Below are 15,498 nucleotides of genomic sequence, written 5' to 3'. Positions count from 1 at the left end.
TGCCCCTCAGGAGATCTGGGGCCAGGTCTGTTCTCTGCTACCGTGCCTGGAGCCAGAGTACAACCCCAGGAAGACACAGAGGCTGGTGGCCCAGGGTAACGAGAGGAGAAGAGAGTTGGTGACAGAGGAGAAGGCAAGCAGGGGAGCGGCGCGGAGGCGGTTACCTGGGTGAGGTGAGGGTTGGGGTTGAACCCGCACTGGTTGCAGACCTTGCTGTGACACTGGGTGCAGGTGTTGAAGTTTGGCTGGCTGGGGCCCGGCGTGAGGTCCGAGGTCTTACATATGGGGCACAGCGTGCTGCTGGGAAGGGGGGCGATCTGGGGGACGGAGTAAGGTGATGTGGGGGTGCTGCCTCTGTCCGGTGACACAGAGGGGGACCGCCCTGATCTCTGTGTCCTGCTGTCTACCTGCAGCGTCCTGCGGGGGCCATCAGCCTCCTGGCCCGCGGGGCCCTGTGCCCTCGCCTCCCGGGGGCTCTCATGGCCGGGAGCAGTAGCAGAAGCCTGCTTCGGGGTTGGGGAAGCTGCTCTCTGGCTACCCAGGGGCTCCTTGGGGTCCAGTCTCCTGGAAACGCTGAAATGACATGGAAAATAACTACATTAGAGACACATCTTAAAGAAGCAGCCTGCAGGAGTCTCTACCAAGCCCCGCCACCACACTCCTGTCCTGCCCCGCAGCCCAGTCACAGCCGCCGTGTGACCTGTGCCCACGCACAGCCCTGATAAGCGTTTCCCACTTGGGGGATCACGGCCATGGGGTAGGGTCATGAGTGCCCCTCAGACATCCTGATGAAGTGCAGGTTCTGACTCAGTAAGTCTGGGGTCTGCATTTTTAAGAATCTCTAAGGTAATGCTTCTGTTATGATCTGCAGACTACACTTTGAGTACCAGAGCTCTAAACCTGTATATTAGAACCACCCAGAGTGATTTTTACATTTCTCTCAGACTTAACCACAGACAAATGATAAGAGGTTCTGTGGTGGCTGAAAGGCGATGTTAGTAATTTTTCCTCCCCAAATGATTCCAAGATACAGCTCAAGTTCAGAACTACTGCCCTGGCAGGTCTGGTACACTCTAATGTGTTGCCTTCAGAGGCTGACCCCGGACAGCTGGAAATGGGTGGGGGAGGAGCCCCGGTGCCGTCACCATCACCGACAGGGACAAAGAAGCCTTCCTCCTGGCAGTCGGCCTGCAGGCCTGCAGCCAGCCCACGATGGACTCCGTGAAGTGCTTTTGCTCTCCCGCGTGTTCAGGGCTGGGTGGGACTGGAGTTCTAGGGTCCAGCTCTGGAGGCACTGCAGAGAGATGCGACCTGCCTGACCCCCACCCCGCCCTGCCCTGGCCCAGCTGCAGCCCAGTCGGCAGAGTTGAGGAACGCAGTGGGGCGGAAGCAGATGGTCAGGCCACACTCAGCTCTCCTACCTCCCTCCTCTTTGGACCCAACTTGAATCTATTTCTGCCCATTTTTCTTTTCCAAGTTGAGAAAAGCTGAGCACCAAACACCAAAGGCAATGCTTTCTATGGCTCCCCTGAACTTCCACACTTGCTTCAGTCTATATTCATTTGGGTGGCCTCTGGCACCCAGGAGACAGGGCAGGCTGGCCAAGAGCTGCTGTGGGGACCCAGCCACAGCTGCCTGCAGAGCAGCCCATCCTGGGAGCAGCTGACTGACAGGAGGAGGCCCTAAGGTTGCTGCCCCTCCATGAAGGCCATCTCTTGCCAAAAAGATCCAGAAGCCAACTGGCAGGACAACTTAGGATAGGCCATTTTGGAAGGGAGCGGTCTGGAAGTCCACCAGAGAGGCCCTCCACAAGGTACTGCAGTTCTTTGTCTTCTCTGGAGACCTGCTGGTGGAGACTCCCTCGGTCCAATACAGACTCTTCCAAAAAAAAGAACCTCTAGCGAATGTCCATCAGACACTTCTGTGGTCAGCCAAGAGCAGCATGCAGCCCCCCACGCAGCCTCACAGATCTGCACTTCCTTCTTCCCTAGGGTCACCAGGGCCTGGGGCCAGCCCCTCCAGGCCATCTTTGCCACCAGCTGTGGGGACCAGAATGGGGGTGGCTGCATCGTCTCAGACCCACACTCAGAACCTGGCACCAGGGCCTGTCAGTGGACTCATTTCTAGGGATCGTTAACAAATGTTCATACTTGGTTAAACTCATAGTTTCATTTCTCATGTAAATTATTTGGGGCTGGAATTTAAAAGCAGCTCTGGAAAGCTAGTCAGAAGCCGTGAGAGCCCTTAAAACATGTGAAGGGGCTGCAGCCCCTCCCAGGAGTGCAAGGTCCTTGGTTGTTGCTCGGAATTTAGCATGTCTACTGTGCCTGTGTTGCCTGTTGCATGTGTGACAGGCAAACTTGTGTGTACACAGTGACTTTTTAATTTCATGTGGCATCACACTGTAGTCTTTCTGGGGACATTTGTTTGATATGACAATTAAGGATCCAAACTCAAGTTAACTTCCAAGTCAGCTGCACTGCAAGCAAGCAAACAAACAACGCTGTCTGCGCCCACAGTCTGTGCCTCGAGGCCGCTGCCCCCTGCACGCAGGCCTGCGACGTGTCCACTGACCCAACTGCCCCTGTGCCTGCCACCTGGCGACAACAATACATGTCCATTGTCCCTTCACTCTCCTGTCCTCCCAGATGATTCCTCACACCTTCTCCTTGACCTTCAAGCTCTGACATGCCCCTCCCTCTCTTCACTGTCACTGACAAGCTGCTTGCCGTCTTACAGAGGGAAGCGGAGCCGCACAAGAGAAACGTGCATGTCCACAGCCTCTCCTGGATGTCTGTCGCCCACTCTTTGCCTGTCTCCTGTTCCCAAGGCCCACTTCTCACCTTCACGCACTCTCCCCTGTCCTTCATCACCCATTTCCCCCTCTATTGGGTTACTTCAGTTACCATACAGACATGCTTCTCCATCCTAAAAAAGAGCTTTGACCCACATTCCCCTTCGGCTACTGTCCCACTTTATAGCAAAACTCTGCGAATGGTCTCCACTCACTGCTTCCTGCTCCTCTTCTCCTTTCCTCCCAACCTGTTCCAACTTGGCTTTTGCCCATCATTCCACAGAAGCCACTCGGGTCCCAGTCCCCAGAAGCCTCCATGCCCTCAAACCCAACAGCCAGCTCTCAGCGCCTCACCTCACCTGATGAGCAGCAGCAGCGGCGGCACTGGCTGCTGCTGAGTGCTCCCTCCTTCCTGAAATAAGGCCTCCACACGCCTTCCGGAACACCACCTTCTCCTGCCTCATCTCCCAGACCTGGGATCCCACTTCCTACATTGCAGGGACTCCATCATTGTGCACACTCGCTTCTCTGAATGAACACGCTCCCTGAGTCTCGAGGCCTGCCCAGACTCACATCTTTAAGTCCCACTGCCCACCGACAGCTACCAAGTGCGCACCTCTGGCCAGACCTCCTCCTGGCGCCTCCCTGGCTGAAGTGCAGCTCTATATCTTCACTGACATGTCTTACTGGCGTCTCTGAGCCCTGACCTGCCCCTCTTTGCGCTCCTCCTACTCTTCACCTTGGAGTCCCTTCATCTCTCATCCCGAGTCAATCATCAGCACATCTCGCTGGCTTCCAAGTATGGCCACCCCCACTGCCTCCTTGCTTCATCTGGTTCAAGCCACCGTCCCCTCCTTTCTCAGTTCTGCCTAAGCCTGGATGCTTCCACTTGACCTCCTATGGTCTTCTCTATGCAGCAGCCAGAATAATCCTTTACATACATAAGTCAAACCACTTCCCTCCTCTGCTTAAACCCTCCAACAGCTTCCTTTCCCTCCTAGAGGAAAAGCCAAAAATTGTGCAATGGCCTCTGAGGCCCATGAAATGCAGTCCTTTCCCTCTGGCCTCATCTGCTGCTGTGGGAGGCCCACTCCTGTCTCTGGGAATTTGCATCTGCTGACACTTGCACTCTCTCAAGTCTTTGCCCTGGAGACATCTTGCCAGGGACACTGTCCCTGACCACCGCCCCTCCTGCTCTTTGTCTTCATGGCACTGAGTACCTTCCAACTCATTGTGTAGCACATGTATTGCTTTTGCGTATCCTTGGTGACCCTGCAGTAATTGGACTGCCAGCTGTGTGCGGGCAGGCCTCTGTGTGAATTCTCTACAGCTGCGTCCTGGAGCCCAGCACAGAGCCTGGCACATGTTGTACGCACAATATGTGTTTCCTGATGGATGGAGTGTGGGCACATCATGCTTCAGAGCAGTACAATGTGGTCCCCAAGTGGTTAGAGCCAAGGGAACATGGCATGTGACTGGCCTGGCACTTGGCCCTTCCCCAGAGGGAAAAACTGCAGAAATGGCCCCTGGAGGCCCCTCCCACCTCTGGCCATAACCCCAGCCCCACCACGCAGAATCTCTGTGGACAACAGAGGTGGTAATGCCAACTGAGTCCTCACTGTGAGCCCCGCTGTGCGCTAGCACCTGTCACATATTAACTCCTTTAAGCCTCACAGCAAACCTATGGAGTAGCAAACCCATGGGGTAGGATCCATTTTGCTCATTTTATAGACAAGGAAACCGACATTCAAAGAAGGTAGGTAACTCCCAAAGCCACTAGGACTTATAAGCGGTGGAGCTGGGACTCCAATATCAAGGCCACCAGTCCCTGTTCTTAGCCACTGTCCTACACTGCCTCTCTGGTGGAGCACAGGGAGGCTGTTGAGGGGTGGGAAGCACTGCAGTTTGGCTTCCCTGGATTCTTTTTTCTTCTTCTGAAAAGCTGTTTAAATGGACACTCCCTAGGAAGAGGTCTCTGACACTCTGCTCCCCACCGCGACACTCAGACGCCCCAGCACCAGGCTTGGCACTGCGCGGCACTCGGCAGCACAGCGGAGTGAACGTAACGATGGGGGAGCGGTCCAGCGAGCTTGCAGAGTGGGCAGACACATGGTTTAGTTACGACCACTTCACCTGGAGCTTGCCCTGCAACACCAAGGCTCGTTGAGAGAACTGGAGGTTCACTCATTCATCAGGGCATTCGGTCATTCACAAACACTTACTGACCCTGGACTAGTTTCAGGCCCTGTGACAGGTGCTGATGGTGTGAATGGATTATGTTTCTTACAGTGGAATGTGGGTCCTTATAAATGGTCACTGTGTTATTACCCTTATATCTCATACATATTTTATGAGTATTCTTATATTCTTTATAAACACCCATTCAATATTTAATTAAAATGAATTTTTTTAAAAGTGAATCAGACAGGGATCCAGTCCCGTGGGAGCTTTCAGGCTGGAGTGGAGACAGATGGGCAAACAAACCACCGCACAACGTGCTCCACGCCGCCCAGGGGAGGGCAGGTCTGCGAAGGCTTCACGGACAAGGAGACATCTAAGCCAGGTCTTAACAGATGGGAGATAGCTGGATGGGCTGTCTCCCGGAGGTGACACAAGGGCCCAGAGGCAGGACAGAGCACGCTCAGTCTGGGTGGCTGTGATTTCAGCACCTAGAACAGCTCCTGACACTAGGGAGCCCTGAACTACCTGGACAAGGTGGGTGGCTCTGAGCTAACATGGCCAGGGCTGGAGAACAGGGCACCTAAAGTTTTCAAACAAGGCTGCGCTCAGCTTCTGTCTCAGGAAGCAGTGGAGGTAGAGAACTGGTGAGAATAAGGCAATAGCTCAAGAGATAGTGCCTGGGGTGAGAGAGAGGGCAGGTTCAGGGGAGGGTACTCTGGCTCGAGGTCCAAGGAGGAATGGAATAGGCTGACTGAGATGAGGGGTCCAGGGGGAGCAGCCAGTTGGTGAGTAGAGAGTGGGAATGGAAATGGCAAAATCACGAGGTCGGGTTTGGTCTTGTTGAGTTAGTGTTGGAGGGCGTCCAAGAGACATCAGGAGTTGGGTCAGAGCGTGGGTCTGATTCAGATAAGTCTAGATGCTCTTATCTGGAAGAGTTAAAAGTTCAGTTCACAGGACAGAGATCAAATAAAGAGGACTGGTCCAGGGATGATTTGTGGGGAGCACCAACATTTATGGGAACAGGAGAGATGCCAGGAACAGAGAACTGAGAAAGGAGAACACACATACACACACACACACACACACACACACACGGTTAGAAAAGTTCCCAGGGGGAGGAGCAGTCAGCCGTGCTGTGAGGAACCGGGGAAGCCATGGAGGAAAGGGCTCCACCCAAGATGGAAGGAAGGGTCCACCCACGGTAGGCGATCCAGCAGATCTGTCTGTCCATGGACACCAGTCCCAAAGGGGCCTGAGTAGCTGGAGTATCCCCAAGCCTCCTCAGGAAGAAAAACAGGTACCTTCAGGAGACCCTCCTCCACAAAGGTCTCCACAGGGCAGAGAAGGTGGGGGAGGCAAAGGGGAAGGAGGTGTCCATGGGCAGGACCCAGACCAGCCCCAGGGAGGCCAGGTTCATGGCTGCGGATCAGCAGCAGTGAAGCCCAGGGAGGCCAACCTGCTCTTCCCAGTAGCCTCAGGTTGCCCTCTTCCTCAAGGAAGGCTGAGGCAAGGACCGCTCGGGGAGAGGGGCACTACTGCAAAGCAGACAAGGTGCAGGAGGGCAGGTAGGCAGAGGAGGGGGCCAGAGGTTCAAGGGAGCGGATGGAAGCCAAGCAAGGGGACACTGAGATGGAGTAGCTAGGGAGAGATACTTCTGAGAGATGGACGAGAAAGGTAGACAACGTAAAAACACCTGACTTTCTACCAGCTTGCCTCCCTTCCAGCCTGTAAGGCCACTGACTGGTCAGAAACAAGCCTTAACGCTGTTTAGCAGGGCAGGAAGGAGCTCAGAACCCTGAGCATGTCCTGGCGCGCACCATGACCACTCCCGGGAGAGATAACCTGGACCACACTGGTCAAAGGCTGGGCTCCCCTCCATCAGAAATCCCCAAGTAAGGCATGAGGCCAACAAGCTCCAGTGACCAAAGATGCTCCAGACACCAGGTACATGTATAAGGACAGGGCCACCAGGGAAAGACATGCCTGCCCTGGTCCACAGTGGGAAGGGGCCTAGAGCCCCTCTGAAGCTGCACCCAGCAAGGACCTGCTCAGGCTGATGAGGGCAAGAAGAAAAACCAGACGTGTGGGCTCCGGAAGGAAGGCCAGGCTGGGCTCCACGGGGCAGCATTCTAGAGCATGCCCCCACCGCCTCCAGTGGACCATCTGAAAGGGAAATATTCACACCAATAAATGGCTGTCTTTGTTCACTGGGAAAGGAGCGAATTGAAGGAGACTGTTTTTCTAAGTCAGAGCAGCCAGAAGAGCCCCACAGCTTCAAACATGGTTTTAATAAATTCACGGCTGACCTTTCTGTAATAGGCAATTATGGCTGAGCAGACGCTGTGGGAGGGCTGTCTCCTTCGAGACCCCGTGGTCCCTGTGTGTTCAGGCGGTGGGTAGGGGGACTGCAGACTGGGGAGCAGCCCTGCATCCCGGAGCAACCCTCTCCGAAATGGATGGAGGGGTCGCAGAGTTTGAGTTCAGAAAGAATTCCAGTGTCACACAAGAAAATATTTCTTGACTTGCCCAGCTTTCAAGCCACTGGCCTCTTACCTTGTTGATCTTGTGTCTTTATCAATAAAACACATTTGCATACCCTCAACCTGTGACTTTTTACCCACCAAGTCTGTGCAGGTCTATTGCTCATAGAACAATAACTCCCAAAATGGAAGAGCTTGAAAGGATGAGATAGGAAATAAGTGTAAACAGGCATCTTCATGTTTTCCTCCCACGCCTCAGTTGCTATCTTGGCTCCCTCTCCTCCTTGGCGTACATATCCCTGTTTGGAGGCCACCGCTGAGGAAATGCTTAGTCTCTCCATCTCCAAGGGAGTCTCGAGTGGTGGCTCTCCTGGCCATTGAAGATGTGCTCAGGGCAGGGGCAGGGAGCCCCAGGCCCCAGGGGCTGCTCTCACCAGCTCTGCTGATACCGATGAACAACGCATGTGCTCTGCTGTCAGTGACATCACCAAGGTGGGGGTCTCTGTAACTTGAAGCCACAGCCTCACAAGGGGGCTGCACCTGGGCAGGACACCAGCACCATGGGCTCAGCCTCTGCAAAGCTCTCTTGAAGCCAGGGGACATCCTGTGGGCTGGGCAGGAAAGATGCCACACACGGGGTACCTTGGGGGTCACAGTATAAGCTGAGCCCCCCAAGAGGCCAACAACCTGCCCTCCTAACTATCTAGCCCCTTGAAGCTGCTACCCACTATAAAGGGAAGATGCCAAGACCCAAAAGATCCTGGAGAATTAGGCCTCCTTGGTACAGCCGTGGCAAAGCACCAGGCCAGCCTGGTGGCAGCCCCCCAAAGCAGATGTGCACTGAGGTACTTGAGCATACATGTATTCACTCCTTTGAGCAGACCCATGTGAAGAAGCCCTAGTGCTGCCCACATGCCTGCCACCTCCACTCATCCTGCCCAGTTAGAAACTAGCAGCCAACTCGTCCTGTGGACACCCAGGCTTCAGTGGATCCCAGGCCAGTCATCCGGGCCAGGAGGGGACATGGCTAAGGCGGTGAGCTCTGACCACTTGGCTATTGCTGAGGCAAAGTGGGATGAGACTGCGGGTGGGGCAGGAAGGCAGAGAATGTGGCAAGAGAGCTTGGTAGGAATAAGAGCTGCTGCCACCAGATACAGGCAGGGGAAGATGCCAGTGTAGGAGGAGGGGCCACCAGGTGGCTGGGAGCAAGCTGGGAGACAGCCCACAGCAGCCAGGAGAGCAAGTCCTGGGACCTGGCTCCCCAGTCCTGAGGTCTCCGTGGGTCCGCCAGGCCAAGAGCCCTTCTCAGGACAATCTGATTTGGCCTTGGCTCCCCTTAGGCCCAGCCACTCTCTGGAATCTACAACAACGCTGAGAAGCCAGGGCAGCTCTCCTCTAGTGCCCTGTCATTGAGAGCAGCTGCCTGGAGGGCTGGGTTTGAGAAGGATCCGTGGAAAAAAGTGTTGCCATTAGTTACTGAGCTCTGTCACAAACCCAAGAGTAGGACACACAAGCACAAAGTCCATGGACTTGCCATCCATGACGTGAAACAAACCTAGACCTTTAGACTTGACCCAAATGATATTCAGCTTCCTGGAGCATCTTACTCAGAATCAGGCCAAGCCCATTTGAGTTCAAATTCATTCCCACCAGAACGAGATCAGAGGGCACGTTCTGTGACCTGCCCACAGCCCCACTCTCACCTCCCTCCTGTGGCTTTCCCCAAGTCACAGCAGCTGCATGTGGGCCTCAGTGAGATGGAGCATCAAATGCCAGGGGCTCAGTGTAACTTTGAAGGCTGAATGTCTCATGCACTGCAGTGCTTTGCAAGAATGATGACTCGCCTGAGGGTGAGTGACCCTTAGATGCCAGCCCTTCAGCCTAAGAACTCTGCTGAGGGGTGACTAGTCCTTTAACCACAGCTTCTCCACTCATGTCTTACGGAGTTTATCTATCTACAGAGGTTTTCATTCACTCACTCATGCATTCATTCATTCATGCACTTAAAGAGAGCTCATAGGACCCACATTCCCTAGTTCTTGAGTGTCTGAACACAACAGGTTGGCTGGGTATAAAAGTCTGGGTTCACACTTTCTCTCTCTGAAGGCTTTGCAGGCACAGCCCCCCCCCCCCCGCTTTCTAGCACTGACCGCTACTCTGCAGAGCTCTGGGCCAGCCCAGTTGGCTGCCCGTTGATAAAATTTCCCTCTGAGTGCAATAGAGCTCTTCTCTTTGAAGTTCAGTAACTTCAGCAAGACATGTTTGAATATTCCATATCTATTTTTTCCTGAATTCAGTATGTTCTTTCAAACAAAAGATGAATGTGCTCCTTTATTGCTGAGGACAGTTTTTTCTATTGTATCTTTCGACATTTCTCTGTTCCTTTGTTTTGCTCTCTTCTCCAGGGATACCAATGCTACCTATTTTAGTTTCCTTCGTCTTTCCATTGTCCCAGCTGCTGGCAACTGTGGTTTTTTCCCCACCTGCCCAACCCCTTGGGCATCTCCACCTTCTTAGTAACTCTTTGGCATCACAGAAGGTTCAGGGACACTCCTAAAGGTTCCCACATGCATCGACTTTGCTGACCAGTCCAAGGAGGGGGTTTTGGGGTTTGGTCCACTGGACTCTGATCTCCATGCCCTGGTTCCATACAGGCAAATTTCCCCTTCTAGAACCCTCCCTCATCCTGGACTAATTTTCTCTGCACTTGGAAACCATTCTTTACTCGTTGCATTTCAGCATATGAGTTTTGGGGAGTTTTTTTGTTTTGTTGTAGAGTTTTCTGTTTCTTGTTCTCCTCACAGTTTTAGTTAGTTTGGTAAGAAGACTGAGCAAAGAGATGTTTTAATTCAAAATATTTAACCAGAAGACATTTTATAACCCCAAACAAATGCCATTTTTCTCTGGCTTTCCACTGCACAAATTCTAAGTTATTTAAAGCATGGGCCCATTTATAAATCGGATTTAAACCTTAGATGTTATCTCTAGGAAGAGGAAAAGTACACATTCATAAACATTTTTGTTTGATTTCAGAAGGCACCAGACTTCCTGAAGCCCATGGAGGCCCGGCTCCACAGTGGCTGATCCAGCCTGCTGCCAGCGGCCCCTCCTGTCACACCAGCCGGACTCCAGAGCGTCACCACAACCCCCTAATGCAAGCCCTGCCCGAGTCCTGGAGCTCCTGGACAAGGAGGGGCTTTCCTGCACCCATGACCAAGGGCTCTCCAGGGGGCTAGCTGAACACCTCCCCAGCACCATTAGACCCTGACTTCTGGTGCGGCGCCTCCTGGGGCCTCCCTCCCAATATGTACCCCCACCAGCCTGGCCCCAGTGCAAGGCACTTCCGGTTTACTGTCTGTCTCTCTGGTCAGCCTGAGCACCCCGGAGGCTGGAGGACCCCAGGAAAGAGGGCAGGGGTTCCTGGACTCTGCTGTGAGTACAATCCCTATCTGCCAGTCAAAGGAAGCAGTTCCAAGTGCTGTTTTAATCAGTTGATATAAAATAATTTGTAATTAGGCAAAGTTTGTAGGAAATGACCCTCCTAAGGCTTGAATGCAACTTCTTGCAGGTGAGTTAAACAGTCAGGTTTATGCTATTCACCATTTACAACAGTTGGTTCAGCTAATCACCACCAACTCCAAGAGGAAGGGATTCAAAGGTTGGGGTTTACTGTAGTGCATAAGGGAGCTGGCTTCTTTAGCTAGAATGCAGTAGGCAGTGTGTGTTATTGCTTTTGGTGCCCTAATGCCTTTTTCCCACCTATTCATCAGACTTGGGTAACAGCTCTTCAGCAGGACATTCCTGAGGGAACCAGGGGAGATGGGGGCCCTGGCTGGGAACCAAGAAGACCAAGGAAAAATGAGATGTCAGGAGGGTGACCTGCTAGTATCTCCTCCCAAAACCGAGATCCAGGTCTGCAACTCCTGAAAGGGCTCCCCACCATCAATCCCTGGGCTTTCCAGGTGGCCTGACCCAGGACACCAGTGGAAGCAGAGTCCCAGCATTGGGGACTGTTCCCTTTGGGCACCATGAGGACTGAGCCCAGGATGCTGATCTTTCTCTGGGGAAGTCCTAGTACACTCTGCATTGAGGTCTACGGCACACACAGTCTGTGGTGCCTGGGGCATCCTCTAAGAATGCCTCTAGGCCAGCCAGGTACCCCCAGGGCTTCTCCTACCAGGCTCAGCTGGCCACAGGGCCAGCACTCTGTTCACGCTGACCAGCCCAGTGTTCCAAGGGCCATGGCTCCCAGGGGTGGCCCACAAAGACTCCTGGTCTCAACCCTGTCCCGAGTGTGCAGACATCTGCTCTGGGACCCCACACAGGAACAACTTGAGGGCGAAACAGCCTAGTTTTCTGCCTGAGGGGAAAAGCTCCTAAAGCTGGGAGGCTCTGATCGGAAGTCCAAAGTCATGACATGAAGCTGAGCTAGCTTTTCCCCACTTCTAGTTCCTGCAAATTCTACAGCCTTTCACCAAGGGGACAGTGTGTGCTTGTCAGCTCTCTTCCCAGTTCTGCTGAAACCAGGCAGTCAAGATGAATTAAGAGAAAACCGTAAGTCTTTGTGGCCACGAAGGCAGCAGGCCCTGCTCTTCCCACCCCAGCTGCATCAGGGCAGAAGCCAGGACTCTGACCCAGAAAGCTTGACAAGCTGTGGCCCCGCCTTCAGATCCAGGGCTGAGGATGTAGCACTGAGCCTATGGGCCAGCAATGCAGTTAGCAGGAAACCCAGTGCCTGCCTCATCGATACGTGAGCTGGCTGAACACCTGTTGGGCACAGGGTACAGGGCTGGATTGGAAATCCAGCTTCTGAGCGCCTGCTCTTCTGGGCTTGCAGCGAGGAGCCCACCTGGCCTGAGACTGCTTTCTCGTTGGAAGCTGAAGGAATCCAAAAGCTTTGTCTATTATGTATCTGGAGGGAGGAAGAAACACCAAAGTAATTTCTGCCCATTTCCATATTAAAAACCTCCCTGTCCAGAAATCAGTCCTGCTTTTCTTTCACTTTAAATTTTAAAAATGTGTTTCCCCTAGCAATAGCTTGCTTGCTTTTTATATTTCTGTATAAGAATAAGGAAAACTTATCTGTGACTCCAAAAAGGTAAAAGAAAATTGTGACTGGAAGTCATTTCTGGCCCTTAGTTTCAACCCTGAGTAAAACAACAGAAGGGTGGCACCCCTGCCCAGCTCCCAAGTCGCCCTGTTGGCACCTGCCCTTCCGCCCCTTGCCCTCACAGCCCAGGGCACCGCGCTAGCTCGGTAGGGCCACTCCTGCAGCGGAAGAAGCCTGCCTCTGGACAAAAGACCTGCAGCACCTGAATACTGGGGACGGACGAAACAAGAACGAAGGCCTCAGAACCATGCCTTTGCCTTGCAATTTCAAATGTATTACAATCGAAAGAATTCAAAACAAGTGCTCTCACACAAAAAACCCTTTCTATCACACACAGAATAATCAGAACTTAAATGTGCACAGTTGTGTGTGTGGTGGGGGGGGTGAGAAGTTTGGGGCTCTGAGGAGAAATGAATGTGGGCCGGCAGGATCAGAGAAAACCCTGGAGGGGGGCAGGGGCAGGGCAGGGGGTCCCAGGGAGAAGTGGGCCGTCTGCCCCTCCTCCACACGTGCTCACCGCCATGGAGCCTGACCCAGAGCAGGGCTCGGTCAGTGTCGATGGGTGGGTCGACTGAGGATGGAGGTGACTGATGGGGCATCAGTGGTCCTCTGTGGCGGAGGGGGCTGACGCCTGCCATGGGCGAGAGAGGGGGTGCTGCCGCAGCCCTGGGGCTTGTGAGGCCTGTGAGGCTGATGACAGGCAGTGTGTGGGGGGAGAGCACTCTGAAGTTTGGGGCAGAGACATGAGGATGGCTCCTGCTCAGGAGTGTCACCCAGGAAGCCCCCTGGAAAGAGCCCTGGCTCTTCGGTGTCCGCTGCCGCCATCGGCCCATGGGCCTTGAGAAGGCCAAACCATGCACGGTGCTCACTCCTCCTGCCCAGTGAGGCAGGAAGGAAATGCCACCAGCGCCACCCTCCACAGGTAGGGCAGGTGCACTAGCGCTCCAGAGTTGCCGCCCCCCCACCCTGGACACCCTCACCCTCACCGGACCCTCACCCTTCCCAGCTTACACTCTGCTCTTTCTGAAAGGCCCTCTCTGCAGAACCCAATTCAACCTTCAGACCCTGGCCCAAGCCCCAGAAATCTCCTGCCCACTTCTCATGCCTCATGCAGGACAGCCCCTCATGGCACCTGTGGACCCCTCTCAGCTCGCCTGCACACACAGCACCGCCTCCGGCCCACACGGGGCTGCTGCTAAGGAAGTGTAAAAGCAAATCAGAATGACAGAAAATGGCATCTCAACATAGCAAATGAAACGCAAGATTCCAGCAGGAAAAACATGCCCTCTTCTAAATAAGACCCACTGCGACATTCAAGGACATTTAAAAAGGAAAGCCATCCCCCACGCTCCAGCCTTCATCACTGGTCTGTGGTCCACCTGCTTTGTCAGGCCAGTTACAGAAAAATGCAGGTGGCCATGGCTCGTTTCCCACTCTTGCCAACCCCTCTCTTTCCTCTGTGGTTACCTTGCCTTTAGCTTCTGAGGGGCCTGCCTCCGAGGGAGAAATGTAACACCTACCTGTGGCACTTCAGCTCCACCCCTCCTTCTCCCTTAGACTGTGGGGGCCACCAAGGTGCTGGGTTCCACTTCTTCACCTTTCCTGCAGTTTCTCACCCACCAGCCCTCAGGGAGCTGGCCTCCCACTGGTAAAGACTTCCCAGGGAGGTGACAGGCTGGGGGGCTTCCTGCAGGAGGTGCCCCCATCACTCCCCAACCCACCCTCCATTCTTCCCTCTTGCCTCAAGGACTGATCCTCACCGCCCCCCTCACTGGTCAGCATACCTCGGGGTAGCTAACTCTCATTAGGCCCGTGGGTCTGGCCCAAGGCCAAAACCTCCCATCCAAGGAGCCATCAATCCCTTCCTGTCAGGTAGCTGGACCCTCCCTTGACCAGAAGAGGCCCGCCACCTGGGTGACCACCAGGAGGTCCCTCCCCTATCTCCTCCTCTTCCCAGGGCTCAACATCTGGAAGCAGAGACTCAGGGATGCCTATGTTCCTACTGACACGTTTTCATGTGTTCAGAACATTAAGCTCAGCTACTTAGGCTTAGCATCCATCCAGGCAGATGTTCTCATAAGGAAGGTGTCTGCTATGGGTCTGAGGTTCAGACCTGAGACAGAGGCATAAAGAAATGCTGTGCGAGTGCATGTGCACACATATGAGTGTAGAGTGGGCCAATGTGCTCATGAGAGTGCACGTGAGCACGTGTGTGGTCGAGCTCTTTGTGGGTGCTGCCCCCAAGAGGAAGGCCACTGCCTGAGCCAGACTGAGCCAGCAGAGGGGCCGGGGTCGCCCCAGCCTGAGGACGAGCAGTGCTGGGTGCACAGGAGGCGCTGAGAAAAACATGAGCTCTTTCCTTCCTCCCTTCCTTCCTCTCCTGGCTTGACAGCAAGCGGAGTGGGCAGGAAGCCTGGGGTTCTGATGCCAAAGTCTTTAGGGAAGTGGGAAGTAACAGGAAGTCCAGCCAGCAGTGCTGAGGGACAGAGAGTGGTAGAAACACAAGGCCTGTGGCTGACAAGAGGGACAGGACCAGGCCCAAGGCCCAGACTCGTGCAGCAGGCCCAAAGCCCCCTGGCTGAGAGGAGCGAGTAAAAGCAGGAGGTCTGGATGGCCCTGATCGGGGGGGCGGGGGGATGCTGTGGACTCTGGAATAGCCAGGCTGTTCCCTGGCAGAAGGTAGGGAAGAGGGCGCTGGGCATTCAAGGTAGTTCATGGTTCCAGAGGACAGGGGGGATACTCAGGGAGGAGGATGTGGTAAATGTGATCCAGATGCAGGACGGGGGGTGGGGACAGAAGTGGTTAGGGCTCTGACGGCGGCCACAGCAGCACGAGTGTGGGGCTTCACTGAACATCAGATCCTTAGCAGGAGCTGCAGGGCACCTGGCACTGGCCAGCACTGCAGACGTCGTCACCTAGCAGTGAGCAAGGCA

General features: G+C 54.2%; 1 protein-coding gene across 2 annotated transcripts in view; it reads right to left on the bottom strand.

The window, feature by feature from the left end:
• BSN (bassoon presynaptic cytomatrix protein) overlaps positions 1–566 on the bottom strand; it is a 40,104-nt gene extending 39,538 nt beyond the window's left edge. Inside the window, exons 1-2 of one of the 2 annotated variants that reach the window (XM_053669387.1) lie at positions 408–554; positions 165–317 (exon numbers count right to left, since the gene is read on the bottom strand). The gene's annotated coding sequence lies outside the window, so the exon portion shown is untranslated. Of the gene's footprint in view, positions 1–164 lie in introns of both variants that reach the window. The other variant, XM_053669386.1, reaches the window with a different exon arrangement.
• Positions 567–15,498: the final 14,932 nt, after the last annotated feature.

The sequence above is a fragment of the Artibeus jamaicensis genome, unplaced genomic scaffold, assembly GCF_021234435.1.
Source record: "Artibeus jamaicensis isolate MK-2021 breed Jamaican fruit bat unplaced genomic scaffold, CSHL_Jam_final contig_519, whole genome shotgun sequence".
NCBI classification, from domain to species: Eukaryota; Metazoa; Chordata; class Mammalia; order Chiroptera; family Phyllostomidae; genus Artibeus; species Artibeus jamaicensis.
This window is presented reverse-complemented; position numbering and strand designations above follow the sequence as displayed.